The sequence below is a fragment of the Protopterus annectens genome, chromosome 1.part2, assembly GCF_019279795.1.
Source record: "Protopterus annectens isolate FY-2018-M chromosome 1.part2, PAN1.0, whole genome shotgun sequence".
NCBI lineage: Eukaryota > Metazoa > Chordata > Ceratodontiformes > Protopteridae > Protopterus > Protopterus annectens.
The window spans coordinates 1,004,188,813-1,004,205,516 of NC_056727.1; the positions used below are offsets into that span (position 1 = coordinate 1,004,188,813).

Consider the following 16,704-nt stretch of genomic DNA (forward strand, 5'->3'; position numbering starts at 1 on the left):
CATAGTTTTCCCAAATATATTCATATGTGGATTTCTCTTGGCTGATGTGTGATGCATCTGGAGATAAAGACAAGGGGAAAAGACTTTCAGATAATGTCTGTTAACAACTAGCTGTCTTAATTATCTCTTGAACTCTCAAGATCTCAGTTATATGTAGGACAGATTCATCTGCAGTACCTATTACAGGTGAGCATAAATATGAACTAAAGTCCTTTGCTGTAATATTCTGACTCTTAAGTCATAATAGCAAGCAAGCAAGACACTTTCCAACAGACCTGCTTATAAGGCAATCTCTGTACACAGCTCTATGATTAGAAGTTTGTGATCACAAACAGCATAACCCTTTCTGGATATTCTTTGAAGGGCTTGCTCGACACTGTCTGTAGCATTCTGATTTTAGATTCCTTTCATAGCAGATCTACCGCTTACATGAAATCTAAGGTTCCACTTGGGAAGAAACGTACACAAAAAATGCAGTATGTAGTGCAATATATAAAAAAAAAAACATAGACATACTGATGTGGAAGCCCAATAAATCTAGGACAATTAAGAAATACATCAGCAGCAAATGACTGCAATATTAAGAATTTCAAAACATACAACACATGTGCTGCCCTGTTTTGTATTCAGCCTGCATTATGATAAAAGCTGTACTGTGCTTGTGATAATCTTGAAATGGCTTTCCTACTTCTGTTACAATTTCCACAACTGACAAACAAGAAAACACAGCATGCATTATTTCTGTAATGTATATGTCATATCTGACATAGTACCTGTAACACTGATGACAAAAATGGGTTTCTTATAAAAACGATGCCACTAGAAATTTGCTGTAGCTTCATACTTGATGCAGACTTTCATTTTGTATTGTCAGAGTCATGAGACCACCAGTTAATTTCAGACCACATGCAATATATCATGTAATATATAACTCTACTGATGTCAGTATGCAACAAACCACTGAATAAAGATTTGACAACAAAGCTTATATTTCTATTTGCTAAACAAAACATTTTATTTTTGCAGCAACATACAATTAAAATTAATTTTTGATTATATTTTATCATCTAATAATAATCTGAACTATGAAACATTCTCAATATTTGAAAATTGTGTTCAGCTGTAAATTTACACATTTCATTTTTTTACCTTTTCTGAACCTGGCATTTTATATAGAGTATCCTTAGATGAACTTGCTGTCTTCCAAATCAATGCATCTGGCCCATTCAGACACCTCATATGCTGCAGTAATGTGCAGGTGTGAGCTATTCAAGAGGTAGTAGCCAGAAATTCCCAGCCAGTAAGATAAATCTCAAAGCTACTGATCTGAGACATGAAACTTCAAACATGCATTTAGATTTTATCTTTGCTATAAATGACATTTTTCAAAATATGTTTCCAGGACATACTAATAACATTTATCCTCTCTGTGACACAGGGAGAAATCAAACATTCCTGTTATCTATGTGTGAACTGTTCTATCATTTTTGACACCACTGTACATAATAGGCTTCTTAAATGTTAGTATATGTATAAACGTTAGCTTTACAAATTAACTCACAAACATTTTATAGTAAAAATACCTGTCTTTGCAAATTTGTAACTATGAAACATAGCATTATACATTTGATTTATATTTAATTTTATAATGCATTTGGAAAAAATTTGATCTATAGTAACAACAATGAAAACTTGGCTGCAGAACATTTTTCTCTGAGTGCTAAATAATATTCAGAACAAAGATGACATTCTCTAAAGGAGACCAGTTTTTAAGCTGTACTCAGTATTGCTCTCCCATTTTATATTACCTCCTTGTTTTATGATCCACTTTGAAGAACTGGGTCTTACTACATGTGTAGGGTCAACACCCTAACTTGCAATGTCTATCTATTCTGAAATGCAAGTACTTAAAAACTTCAAATACTACAATATCATTCAGCAATTATGTCCAACTTTTTCAAATATAACTAAAAGTTACATACTTCCACCATGATCACCAATACAGATTTTTTTCCTCTTTCAGTTTCTGATATCAACTGCTATAGTTTTTACCAGTGAAAATACTTTTCTACAGCAGAAATAGGTGCAAAGTAAAATGAAATCACACCCTCTTGTCACTTGTCAGGTATTTTACTTCATTGTCCTCATTAGATAAACACTGTTTGGAAACTGACTCAATCTGTGAGATTATCAATCTAGATTTAAAGAAAAGCAGTCTAGCAGTTAGCAGCCGAGCCCTGGAGTCTGCCTTATTTCACTTTATCTTATATTCTGTGGTTTACAGTTTCATTCCATGTAGAATGTGTCTAAACATCAAATAAAACTGCATTTGTGGATATAAGCTAGTCAACCTGTCTGCGATACATTATCTCAGACTGCTCATTCTCAGATTAAACCTGTAAAGACTTTTTGTTATGTAGGCACAAGTTCACTATGTTATGAACAGAGATAGAAAGTAAAAGAGAATGAAACTCAGAAATTAGCTCAAAGATGATTGCCTATTATTTGGGATTTAACATTGGAAAGAAAGAAAAAAAGACGGAAAGAAAGAAAGCCCAGCAGTATTATGGATTTAACAAAAGAAGTATTTGTTGATGTACTTAGGTCCTGTAAGTGCAAAAGAGAGAACGATGCCTCTGTTGCAGTGATGCTAAGATCGTGCATTACAGCGTATGCATACTGTTCACACTTTTAACATCACTTCAGTACAACAAGTCTTTACTGAACATCTTGGAAAACATTAAGTAAATGTTAAAAAAGAGACTACTATGTCATTAAAAATAAACATGTTAATGCGTAGATAAACCACAGGAAATGTCAGTGCAAAGCAATAGATAAATCCTAGATAAAGGTATGATTTCTCCTAAAAATCATTCCTTGATAAGCCTGGGAAATCTTAGACCTTGATGCACTGCAGTCCAGTTCTTTTCCTTTGTCCAAGTAATTTCAAAGTCAGACAGCTCAAAGTTGGTAAGATTTAAATGATAGAAATACATCACCCTTAACAGACACACACACACACACACACACACACACACACACACACACACACACACACACACACACACACACACACACACACACACACACACACACACTCTCCCTCACTCACTTATACTTGGCCTCTGGCATTTATTTATATTTTATGCAAGAATTTTGCATTTAACACTGCACTTTATGAATTTATATTACATTTATTAAATAGATGCATGCATTCATCTTGTCTCTGCTGAAATGAATAACTTATTCACAGCATGAAATGCAAAGTGCTCACTAATGGAAAATGTCTACTATTACTCCAACACTGTAGTGAAAGAACAAGGTATAGGCATTTTTTCATTCATAGAAACAGATACAAAAGCATTACTGCAATGATAAACATATCAGCTTAGTGAAGCAACCACAGAGTCCATACAAACATTACACAGGGTAATTCCCTGTACATTACATTCTTGTATGCAATGGTCATGCTGTAACATAAGCATGCTGAAAGAAAACAATTAGGGACAACTAGCTCTTACCACTGTGATATGATGTCCTCTTCACAAACACAGTATCAGTTGCAAATTAGATCTGAGAGTAGTATTTTTTCTTCCTTAAAAACATCACATCCCTGGTAATAAGCAGTAGTGAAGAGTCTGGCTAACAAATCTTTAAAAGCTTTCTGTAGAGAGAGAGAGAGAGAGAGAAAGACAGAATGTGTAAGGAGTACAAAAAGACACTGAGAGAGAGAGGGAGAGAGAGAGAGATGGAGAGCGAGAGAAACAGTACTGGTAAACTCCTCTCTGAAGCATCACCATGGTTACCTTCCTGACCCACTTAGCCTTACAGCCAGAAAGCAGAAGGAAGATATTTCTTATTAAGTGTAACTTATTTTTATTTTTTTCAGAGAATCAGCATTGTCTCTGTGTTCTTATGTACTTTATTTTGTTTTATTGAAAAAAAAAATCAGTAGCCCTGACTCAGTAACTACTTAATTCACTGAGATAAAGGGTCAAGAGAATGAAGTCTAGAAATGAGAGGGGAACCTCCTCTAGACAGGCACAGCCACTGAGATGCCTTCTAGCTAGGAGTTCCAAAGATGATACTAGTCTGTATGCACCCCCCCTGAGATTGAAGTGATTTTTGGCATATTGCGGGTATGCTAAGGAGCAGGAAGAATCTGTTCTTATAGCATTATGTCAGTGTTGTCTGTCTATAGGGTGCCCAGACCATCTCTTCTATCATAAACCTGTCGCTGGTGTTATCATGTTACTCATGTCATTCAATATCCTATTAGACTAAATTGCAAAGGGAACAATTATTGCATCTTTCAGTGGATAATGAGTAATGTGTATTCTGGAGTTACCACCAACTTTGAAGATCTGCCTAATATTACTATTAATCACTCACTTGCCTAAAATATTTTAGGTCATACTACAATATGACCTGTTCCAGATTCTTGACACATACATTCATGAAAAGACAACTATGATCAGAGTCAGCTGTTGTGAGTAGGAAGTGCCTGTTATATTTTTTTCAGATTCAGACAAGGACTTCTGGCAGGAGCCTTGTACCCTATCAAAGCTACATGACTTACTCTATCAGTCATCACTAGAAGATGCAATGCAGGCAACAGTAGGTGTCTAATTGTAAGTCTGCTGAGAATAATGCATGACAAAGATAGGTGCTGCACATACTTTAAAACTACATCACTGATCACAGGCAATGCAGAAGGATATGAACTAGTAAAGTCTACAGACAGAATCTTTTTCTAAAGCACAAGGAGCATCCCCTGTGGTGAAACAAAACTGAGTTTTCTGGAAACAGTAGTAAAAGCTGGCTTATTATTTGCAGTATTTTTTGAAAGAGGCAAGATGGCATTTCATTCAATAATGGGGGTTACTGTGAGTGACGGCACCACATTGCTGAAAAGTTCAAGAGAAAACTTGTAGGGTTAATGTAAAGGGAAACCTTGTAGTGATTAGATTTTTCAAGATGTGACTGAAATAATACCATTTCCCTTTTAACAGGATTATTACTGGACAAGCCTATAATCTATCGCATTGTCTCTCTGACATGGGATCCTTAACTGAGGATGGATTTCACCACATGTGATTCAGCCATTTAGCACACTGACTCAGCCTGCTGTTCAGCACACATCTCTTTTCTAAAACTGTCACTCCAAACACGTATAAGCTTTAAAGGTGACCAAGGTAATCTTGATTGCCAGTAAATGTGAGACTTCTTACTGTGACAGCCATGGACTTCTTTCTCTGCTTATCAGTGAGACAAAGCATGTCAAAAAATAATGATGGATAACTACATCAGCCTTGACATGTATGAACCTAGCAACATATAGCAGTAACTTAGGTCATGGAGGACACATTTCCCTAACCTGACAAAGACTGATTGTTGATTAAGAAGAACAAATATTCTCTTATTGCTGACATATCAAGTGACCAGACCATTAAATTTAATATGACTGTGTATCAGGTTGTGGCTTTGATACAAGACAACCTAAGGTTAGACAAACTGATTTTAAAGTGATTTCTGAGCTAACATTGGTAACATGTTACTTTAAGAATCAGAACAGTAGAACATACATAGGTCTTACTTAAATTGTTCTCTCTGCACTCAGTTTGTGACCTCTGTAGAATTTGGGGCAGTAAAATTTAAAAGCTAGTGTGCTAACCTTAGTGATTAGCATGTCATCAGGTATAGAAATGTCCCAGATGGTTCACTTTGCAATATAGATCTTATGGAGTTTAGACCACATCTCTTCTACCTGTGCTTTTTCTATTAAACTTTCTGATCTGAGACCTTCTCAAAGAGTGGTGAAACATGTACCAGAACTGAAAAAAAAAACATCTGCACAAGTGAAGAAATATATTTGCTGACTCGTGTTTCTATGTTTACAGCTATGGAAGTTAAATTCTCACTGGAAACATGATTCAGCTTTTCCATCTGGAATACGTGCTTCAAAAAGGGAACATGGTTAAAAACTAGAAACTTATGATCCAGAAATTTGATTTAATCCTCGCTATAAGTAGATTAGCTGAGAAATATGAAAAATGTCAGTGTCCAATACCTCTGCATGTTGTTGGGGAAGATACCATAAAGTTATTCACCCCAAACCCCACTTTGTCTTAAAATAACACAAGGAGAAAAATGGACATTGCAAACAGTTTATTCAAATAAACAAACAAACAGAACTGACATAACTGGACATAACTGGAAGTCAACATTGTATTACCATCACACTATGAAATGACTCATAGCAACATACAATAACAAAAATAACTGAATAGTCCTAGCAACTGGACATTGTGACAGCCTACCCATTCTGGTCTGGGCTGTCCTGTAACAACCCAAGTTGCATGCTGAAACCACCCACCACCAAAACTGCCAGCTGTTCATATGCAACATAGAACTCTTATTCCCAACTGCCTGAAGGGTCATCTGGCTCAGGAAGATGGGGCGGGGGGGGGGGTTGCAGCTAGCTACCAGGATGACACTCTTGCCAGCCTATTCCCCTCAGTTTCCTCACCTTAAACCAAAATAAAGTAATGCTCACGTGTAATGAAATTATAAATGTTCATAACATTTTTACTATTAAATTATCATATAACAATGTTTATTTAACACATTACAGCCAAGTGTACCTCCAGGCTTTTCTGAAGTTACCTACTACTGTTCCTTTAGGCATCAGATATTACTTGTTCATGTTTACATTAATAATTCCAAAATCGTGCTACATACAAGGTATCAGAATATTTTATCTTGAAGCATACATAATGGCAAACGGGTTTGGGAACAAACCAATTTGTCCATGTGCATCTTTAGGAGGGTTATAGTGACTTAAATGGGGGTGGAGGGGTGACAGAATTGATGGGTAGAAGAGTTAAGTATAGGGATAAGAGATAGGTTTGTTAAGCTTTGGGAAGTGATGGGTTAAATTGTGAAGGGACTTTAGGAGAAGTGAGGTAGATGTATGGTGTGACTTAGCTATAGTACTATAGTTGGGAAGAGGAGTCACATTTTAGTGCGAGTTTGCAACCTGCCCTCCCTCCCCTTTTTTCTTTTGCTAATTTATTTAGTATGATTATCAGGCGGATAGTGGGGGAGAAGAAGGACAGGATTGTTCTTCTTCTGTTACCCCTTTTGCTGATGGTGTTGACGTTATGAGTTTTGTGGTTAAAATTGAGCTGTAGGACACTGCTTGATAAGAATAAGTGAGTGGGGCATGGATGCTGCTTATTCAGACAGGGTGAGTAGGTGCGCTGCCCTTATGGATGCTAGGAGGATTTTCATGTTGCAGTTATTCTTGTTACAGTTAGTTGAATAAATTTATCAGCTTGTGTGTGAATTTAATAAAGGTCGTCAAACATCTTTTGGTGTCATTGTGTATTATTGAAGGGGACTGGGACAAGCATAATTGTATTGATATTTGACCTCTGTCAATGAGTATTTGTTAGAGCTGTAAGGTGCTAACTTCATTTTTTGAAAGGCTCAAGCCACACCCACTGGGAGTTAAAGGTATACACTGAAAAGAGTTGTACTGGGGGGAATAAGTTAAAATAATGGCAGAGAAGCTCCTAAAATGACAAGCTTTATAAAAATAGAGAAAGATCAAGGTAGAATACCCTATATCCGAAGGACAGACTCCATCAGCCTAAAAACAGTTGGGAACTCTGTTTGCTAAATCTCAATGCTTGATGACCAAAAAATCTAAACTGAGTAGTAAACCTCTCTGCCTGTTAGGGAAAAAATATGGACAAGGCCTAAAATACTGAGACCCAAAAATAGGGAATATTGCCCATGCAAACTTAAAACGTTGCAAGAATAATAGGTTTTGTATTAGCATGTATTTATTGAAGGATATGGAGTCTGAAACTCAAATGTCTACCATTATTTTATGACTTCAGTTTTTTTATTTTATTTATTTATTTTACATTTATTGACCAGGATAGTCTGACTGGATGCATGTCCATTTTCAGCAGAGGCCCGGGGAGAAAAGCTCCAAGGGTAAGCAGATACAGCATTACATAATACCAGCATTACATATTACAAACAGACTATTTACAGAGATTACATAAGTAAGCAAGTTAAACAAGTTCCACAGGTTAGAGTTAATCCTGAGCGCAAATCAGGATTAAATTAAATTACACAGTAAACTGGTTAACAGATTTTTACACATTCTAGAGAGAGAGTTAGCCAGGCTTGATACATTGACATAGCCAGTTAAGTGACAAATGTTGTTTGAGTCTAGTTTTAAATTGACCTAAGGTGGAAAGAAAGGTAATATCAGCTGGAAGAGAGTTCCAGGATCTTCTTACAGAGTTTGCAAAGAGAGAGTCACCGGCTGTGTTATTAATTTTGCTAGTCTGAATTAGTAGTTTGTTAGAGGATTGAAGCGGTCTAGGATTGTTATAGGGGGTGATAATATTTTTAAGTGCAGGAGTATAGTCCGGATTATAGAGGATTTTATAGGCCATAATCAGTTGGTTATACTGGATTAGGCTGGGTAGTTCAAGCCACCAAAGCTTATTTAGATTGATGCAATGATGTGTCCTAAAAGGCAGCCCAGTGGCAAACCTGGCAATGTGGTTGTAGCAAATTGAGAGTTTGTGAAGGACAGTCTTGTTTAAATTCGAGAGTAGAGGGGATGCATACAGAAGGGTTGAAAGAAGGAGAGAGCGAGCTATGGCAATTTTAGCTGGAGGGGTTAGGAAGGCTTTTATTCTGTAAAGTGACCCTAGTTTTTTATTGATGGTTTTGATAATTTGGTTAACATGTAGGTCGAATTTTAAATTATTGTCTATGATGACACCTAATAGTTTTGTAGAGGGGTCAGGGGAGATTATTGTGCCATCATTTGAATTTATGGTAAAGGTGAAAGTGGTAGACCTACGTGTTGGTGAAAATAACAGCATTTTAGTTTTTTTGGGATTTAGGATCAGACGATGTTCAAAAATCCAGTTTTATATTGTATTAAAGGTGGTCTGGGTAGCTGACCATAACTCTACTGGAGATGTGGCTGAGCAAATCAGAGTAGAGTCATTAGCATATTGGATACAGCTGACTTTTGGGATGACAGTATAAAGGTCGTTACTGAAGATGGAGAACAGCAAGGGCCCTAGTATAGAGCCTTGTGGTACTCCAAGGGTGTTAGGTAGAAGGTTAGAGAGTTTGTTCTGCCAGAGGACAGCTTGCTGTCGACCATTCAGGTAGGAGTAAAACCATTGAAGGGATATAGTATCTAGACAGAATGTTTGCAGGGTGTGGATTAAAAGTTGGTGATCAACCATATCGAATGCCTTGGAAAGATCCAAGAAGAGGGCTGAGGATATATAATTATTGTTGCGATTATGGTTTATGGTGTTGGTAAAGGCTAGGAGGGCTGAAGTAGTGCTGTGATGAGGACGGAAGCCATGCTGAGTGTCTGCCATAAGGTGATTCTGGATTAGGTGGTGCATGAGTTGTCTATGAATACATTTTTCCATAATCTTTGCAAGTGGAGAGAGTATAGCTATTGGCCTATAATTGGAGAATTCAGTAGAGATGCCTCCTTTGTGAAGTGGGATTACATAGGATATTTTCTAGATTGTGGGAATTTTAGCTTCTACTATGGTTCGATTGATTAGTATTGAGACAGGGTAAGCATTAGCACCAGCTGATTTTTGTAGGTACTCGGCAGGGAGTTGATCAGCAGAAAGTGTAGTGGGTTTAATTTTTTGATCAAGGTACGGATAAGTGAAGTGACGACTGGTTGGAAGCTGAATGCGAGTAGGTTTCTAGCGGTGCTACTTTCAGGACCAGGGGAGCTAGGAGGTAGTTGGCTAGCTAGGGCTTGAATTGTCTCAGTAAAGAATCGGTTAAAACAGTCAGAAACATCTTCAGGGGTTTTATCAATAGTAGCAGCAGGGATTGGGATTGAAGTTTGTCCAGAATGTAGTAGATTATTTAAACCTGCCCAAAACTTCTGAGGATTATTTTGATTTACTGTCTGCAAATTACAGTAGTATTGTTTTTTTGTCTTGTAAAATTGATTTTTTGGTTTTGTTCCTGGATTGCCTGTATTTAATGTGATCTTGGGGGTCTTTAGAAGAATGCCATAAAGCCTATGCTTTGTTTCTAAGGGTAATTTTGAGTTTAAACTCTTTAGAAAGCCATGGCACAGTTTTTGCCTTGGTTCTCTTTGAACGAACAGGTGCATGCAAATCAAGGATCTCAAGGAATTTGTTGTTAAAGTATGCTACTGCTTCCTCTAAGGGGAGGTGTTTTAGAATAGACCAATTACATGAGTTTAGTTCTTGCTGGAATTTGGCAGGGTCACCTTTTTTATTTTTTCTAACCTTTCTGAGTAAGGGTTGTTGGGAATTAAAGGTTTTGTGCTTAATTACATATGTGAGAAGGTGATCGCTTAGGCCATCAAGGAGGGTACCAGAGGTGTACAGTTGGGGGTGACTATTTATGAGTACCCAGTCACGTATGCTTTCTTTTTGGTTGGGTTTACCTATCCTGGTAGGGGTGGATATAATTTGTGTAAATGCATGCAGGTTAATATGGATGGTTGGGGATTCTGAGGAACAGGTGCCCCAGTCTATGTTAAAGTCTCCAAGTAGTAGGGTTTCTTGGGGGTAGTGACATGATAGCCAGTGCAGGATATCTTTAAGTGTAGATATATTGTTACCTGGGGGAATGTACATACAGATGATATTAATGCATTTATTTTTATTAAGTTGCAATTTGGTGATTTGACAGTGATTTACCAGAAAACCACAGCTTTTATGATGAACAGACCAAAAATATGAGGCAAAAAATTGGACATTTGAGAGGTATGCTGAGGAGGCTCAAGCAACCCTGTGCTTCAAAAATACATGGATGCACTCATCCAGAGATGGTTTGTAAGCATGATGTCAAAAATAATTTGGGAACCATAAAGTACCAGGACATCAATGAACCTGGATATAAATGCTTGATGGTTACAAGGTTTCTGATAAAATAGGATAACAATATGATCTTGGGAATAATACCTATATTGTTACCAACTAAATGAATAATGAGAACATGTGGTTGCCCATTTTCACCTTGAACTGTGTAATGCTGTTAACCATTGATCATACAACATGACTCTCCAGGCAAGCCAAAATATGCTCAAAGAATGAGTGTCCATACCCAAATACGATTTTCCTTGTTGGGATAAAGCTGCAGTGAATGCACAAGCAATAGAAGAAAAGCCAAAAACTAAAGCTCATAATCTACCTGCAGAATGCAAATAAAATATAATTAATTAACCAGCTCAGATAAACATACCACTGATCAAATGCAGGTCAAACAGGCTTGAGATACTGAATTACCTGTTATTTCAATCATCTCCACTGACTGACCTTCTCTTGCTAAGTCAGTGGCCCTGCCTTTCTAAAAGGAATATGAAGAATATAGCCTCTAGTTGGTAAACCTTGGTAAGATAAAGCTTTCTGTAGACATAAATCTGACTCCTTAGGTAATAATGGTACTCCTTTAGGAAAACAAAAAGCATGGTACCTGGTTCAGATGATATGTGCAGCTGAGGGAGAATAAGATACCAGTAGAAGGAACAAGCAATGCTGCTTGTGGATATGTCTAAAATATCCTTTTGATCACAGCCAACTTGATTAGTTTTGCACCTGTGAATCGAAATTAGAACGACATTCTGAAAGTCAAGCGCATCAGACCATCTTAAGGAACCCAATAATTCACCAACACAGAGTCCTCCTGAATACAATAAAATGTCTGGCTCAAGGGGCATACGCCTGATAAGCATAAACCATTTTATGTAAACTGTATAAAATAGTTGCATGCAAAGGTTTAACAATAGGGTGTCGTGGCATCTGAGCCTTTTTCCCTTTCCCAGCCTTTTAACAATGTGCTCATTAGCCAGGCCTCAATAAAATTTTTAAATGTCAGAACTCTTTGCACACAGGCTGAGAGAAATTAGAAGTACATTTACAGTATTACTTGAATTGCCCATCTCCCATCTTAACACTAAGTGTTGAATTAAAAACATAAGTAACAATGGCTTCTCTGATTTTGGTAAATTGTGGAAAAAATTGCTAAATGACCTAATTCTAGTCCTATAGGACTTCTTTGTGTTTCAGGTCCAAGCATTTTGGCACAACATATGTGTTATCTGTCTCCAGTCATCCAAATTCAAGATGGCAATGGGGTATGCAAATTCCCCACCTCTGCAGTCAGCTGCCAGAAATTTGTAAACAAGAAAGACTGTCATCTAACACATTATAAACCTGAGGAATATATTCAGCAGAAAATAAATGAATCTGTAAACTGCAATGAACCAGTCCCTTTAAAAATTACTTAACATAAAGGAATCTGGATGATTTATTAAAAAGCACTTGTAGCACCTTGTGGTTGTCAGAATGAAAAATCACTTTTTGTTATGTGATTCATCTTTCAAAACAACTGTGACCACGCAAATTGGCATGAGTCCATGAAAAGTAATATATTTCTTACTCTCTGGACTCCACAAGAGAGGCCAAGGTGCAGAGAACCACTTTCTATTGAAGTAGGCTCACATACCAGCATTCCCAACAGCATTATGTGAACAATTGTATGAGGTCAGAGAGAATCCTGTCAAAATGACTGCCAGTAAAATCTATTAGGAAAATGGACCAAATGTAAAGGTCAGCTTTCACCCTCTTGGTAACCAGGATTTTTTGATGCTTTGGAAGCCTCCTTATCTTAAGTTTGCTGAAGATCTGGATTAAGTCCTGCAAGGGACACCTGCCCTGCATGTGAAGTTCAGTAGTAGCACAAATTTTGATAACAGCACTGAAGCAAACCTTCCTAGCTGCCAGGAATGACCTGACATGTGAACTCAAAGAATCTCACTTACCTTGTGTCAGTACAAAACTAGAAATACAATATCTTAACAGCACACTCAAAAATGCTAGGGACTTGACTGGACCTTATATTTTATCACAAGTGAAGGAGATCACTAACTGCTTATAAAAGTAAAAAAAAAAAAGGCCAATACCCTATTGACTACTATATTCTTGTTCCCCAGTTTTATTGAGAGGGCAGCACTGAAATTTTCAAAAGAAGCAGAAGTCACAGCAAGCTCACGTACATGGCCATGGTGGAAAAATAACTTCCTTCAAAAAACATACCCTACAAATATTATTTTTGTTGCCTAAAAGAAAACAGTCAAAAGGCCAACTCCACATCTAATCTGGCTAGCCAAGAGTCCCTAAAGTAATGAATAATTTGTATTGTATCAGCTAAGAAGGAGTACTGACGTTTAACATCTTTCTTATTTACACTGGGCCAGATTCAGGAAGGCTTACACGGAGTTTAAGAGTAGTGTAAGCCTCCGTGTAAGCCTCCTGATTCAGCAACAGCCCAAATCTCCATGTAAGAGACAGCTAACACGTCTCTTACACGGAGTGGGCGTGGAAATGCTCAATACCTCATTTGCAGCTGACAGATATGCAAATGAGGTATGTGAGCGATCCACGAAGCCCAAACCAGTCCGTGTAACGGACGTGTTAGCTGCAGAAATGTACTCAGCTGACAACTGAGTACATTTCTGCAAAATTAAAACGGAGCTATGTCAGCTCCAAATAAAGGGTGCATTTGTTACAGTAAGCATGCCAATGGCCAAATATGTGGCCATTGGCATGAAAAAGTGTTGCAAAAATAAATTATATAACTTTTTTTTTCACGGGATTTTTGTGTTTAACTGCAGCACACCCGCACAAACGGGTGCGCTACCTAAAACTAAAAACCGAAGCTTATAAGCCCACAATTGTGGGATTTATGTATTACATGGAATGTCAATGGAGGGACTTGCAGACTAAAAACAATATGGCCTCCGCTTAGTGGTTGTCAAGGGGAAGCTCCGTGTAAGATATGTAACTAAGCATTACTAGGCAATCCTATGTAAATGAGGGTTACAATACTGAATCACACTGCCACATAGGTAATGAGCACTTTCTGAGTAGTGTAAGAGTTAGAGAAGGGGAGGAACAGAGTAAGAGGTAGGTGACATCACGGGGGGGAAGGATAGAAAGAAATGTACCAGATTGGAGGGCAATGTAAGGTAACAGATGACAGACAGACATCAGGGAGGGAGGTGTGTCCCAACAGAACACTAGGAAAGTCAAGAAATTGAGGGCATACGCTATCCCTACACTCTAAGTTTCTTGATATACGTGCATCTTGCCGCTGCGCGTGTAAGGCAGGTTCTACATGTGGGAGCGTGTTGCAAACTGTTTACAATGGTTTGCGCGGGCGTGCACGTGTGTGATGCAGTGTACGCGCGTTTTAGCATGAATCAGCCTAGCTAACACCGTGTAAGGATGTGTGCGCGCGTGTAACACTGTGTAGGGATGTGTGCGCGCGTTTAAGTGACTGTGAGCGTGTTTAAGCTGGTGTGCACATTGCTCCCCCTCAGGAAACAGAGAGGAAACAGGAAACAATCAAAATACAGGGAAACTGCCAGGGAATACTGCTGGAGTTAATTGGTGGAAACAATTACAAGCAGGCAATTACACAGGCAGACTAGAAGCCCAGCCCAGCACTTAAAACACAACAAAGAGCAGTGAAGGCTGTTTCTCACAAGAGATACTGCCAGAATCTAAGCTATCAGAATTGAAAACTGAAATAAAGCTGAACTCAGAGCAGAAATGCTAGGGGCTGCCATGGCTATTATAATCAGGCATAGGCGAATTGCTGAGGGTGGTGACAATGCAGATGCTGACAGACAACCCAGAGTGAGGAGAAGGAGAAGAGTATACAGGCCCAGGGTCACCTACCATGGGTTACATGAGCTGGAGATAGTAGAGCGCTATAGAGTGGACAGAGAGCTCCTGCAGCAGATTGTTGAGCTGTGCAGGCCACACCTCACACACAGAACCAACAGAGGGGAACCCATCCCAGTGGAAACCAAGGTATGTGTTGGCCTAAGAATACTAGCAACAGGTACCTTCCAGAGACCAACTGGTGATATGATGGGAATATCACAGGCATCAGCCTCCAGGGTACTGCACCAGTTCCTGGATGCCATGTCACCACATGTCAGTGATTATATATATGTCCCTAATGACTGTGAAGTTGTGGCCAGCAATATGCGTCTCTTCCAGCAAATAGCGGGATACCCTGAGGTGCTGGGTGCAATAGACTGCACGCACATACGCATCAAAGCACCAGCCGGTGAGCGGGTAGAGTCTACATTAACCACAAGGGATACCCCTCCATCAACTGCCAGGTTGTGTGTGATGCCCAGGGCATAATAATGAATGTGTGTGCTGGCTGCCCTGGGAGCTACCACGATTCCCACATCTGGCATCTGACGCAGCTGTACCAATCATTTGCCAATGGGGACTTCCCACACGGACACCTAGTGGGGATGCAGGTTATGCACTTGAGCCGTGGCTGATGACACCCATCAGAAATGCACACACACCTGAACAGGAACGCCATAATGAGGCACACGCACAAACACGTAATATCATAGAGCGTGTGTTTGGGCTGCTCAAGTCACGGTTCCATGTCTGGACACATCTGGTGGAGCTTTGCAGTACACACCAACTACATGTACCCAAATGATCATGATATGTGCTATGCTACATAATATGATCCCATGGAAACAGCTGCAGCAGGACCAGCACAGGGCTGGGCCAAACATCCCCCACCATTGCCAAGGCCACCACAGGCAGGGGTGACTCGGAGTAGGAACAACCTGACCTTGTCCCAGTAGGCAGAAGGAGGTGTGCCCAGTATGCCCTGGCCTTGGCAAAGAGGCAACGATAGCACATACGCTTGGTCAGTAGGAACACTGGGACTGATACCCGCTCTGACTCACTCATACAGTAACAGGGATGCCTAACATGACACAACCTGCTTCCAAATGTACAGGGAGTGTAGTATGTGTATCCGACAGAGGTGGCCCTGCAGCACCACCTGAGGCATGAATGCCATGTGTTAAGTAATGTAATATCATGTACAATATGCACACCTGAGGACCCCAACTAACATCCATATCCACGCATATGACCCTGTGGAAACAGCTGCACGTCATACAGTGATGTACATGTGAAAAAAACATGGAACAAGATACAAAATGAGGGTGTCTAGCAATAAATAGCATGGATAACCACACACCCATGTTTGTACCACAACAAGAAGCAACATGGAATAGCCATGGTCAAAACCAATGGCTAAAACCGACTACTACTATATAGCCTGCTGCAGACCACTGTCCTAATAGCAGGAACTGCCCCAGGCCTATGTCCATAGGTTCATACTAGGCTATCTGCCCTAGGGCATTAATAAGCCTAGCCCAGAGTTTTGTGGCTTCTGCCACCCCTGCAAGTTGATGGATAATATGCCCATCATTTTGCTGTGCCTCTGTCAAGCAGTGATACTGAGGTTATCCCTGGGGTATACCTGCAATCTCCCATCCATTGGTCAAGATCTCACTTGAACAAAGCCAGTGAGGTGCTCAGCCCCACATGTACCAGGATGTTGTTCCACAGCATATGGACTCTCTGGGTGATGAATCTGTCCCTCCAGCACATCCTATTAATATCTGTGTTGAGGTTTAGGTCTCCTGCCCTTGTAGTTCTGATGGATGTAGAGGTCTTGAGGTGAAGCATGTTCATAAATTCTGGGTTGGACATAGCCTTGTATGTCAGGCACAGGTCACCTCTGAGCAGTCAG

The 16,704-nt window shown here is 39.3% G+C and overlaps 1 protein-coding gene across 1 annotated transcript in view; it reads right to left on the reverse strand.

Moving 5' to 3' along the window:
* The window catches only part of RIMS3 (regulating synaptic membrane exocytosis 3), a 1,682,810-nt gene extending 1,679,090 nt beyond the window's left edge, over window positions 1-3,720 (reverse strand). Inside the window, exon 1 of the mRNA XM_044059968.1 lies at window positions 3,522-3,720. The gene's annotated coding sequence lies outside the window, so the exon portion shown is untranslated. The remainder of the gene's footprint in view (window positions 1-3,521) is intronic.
* Window positions 3,721-16,704: the final 12,984 nt, after the last annotated feature.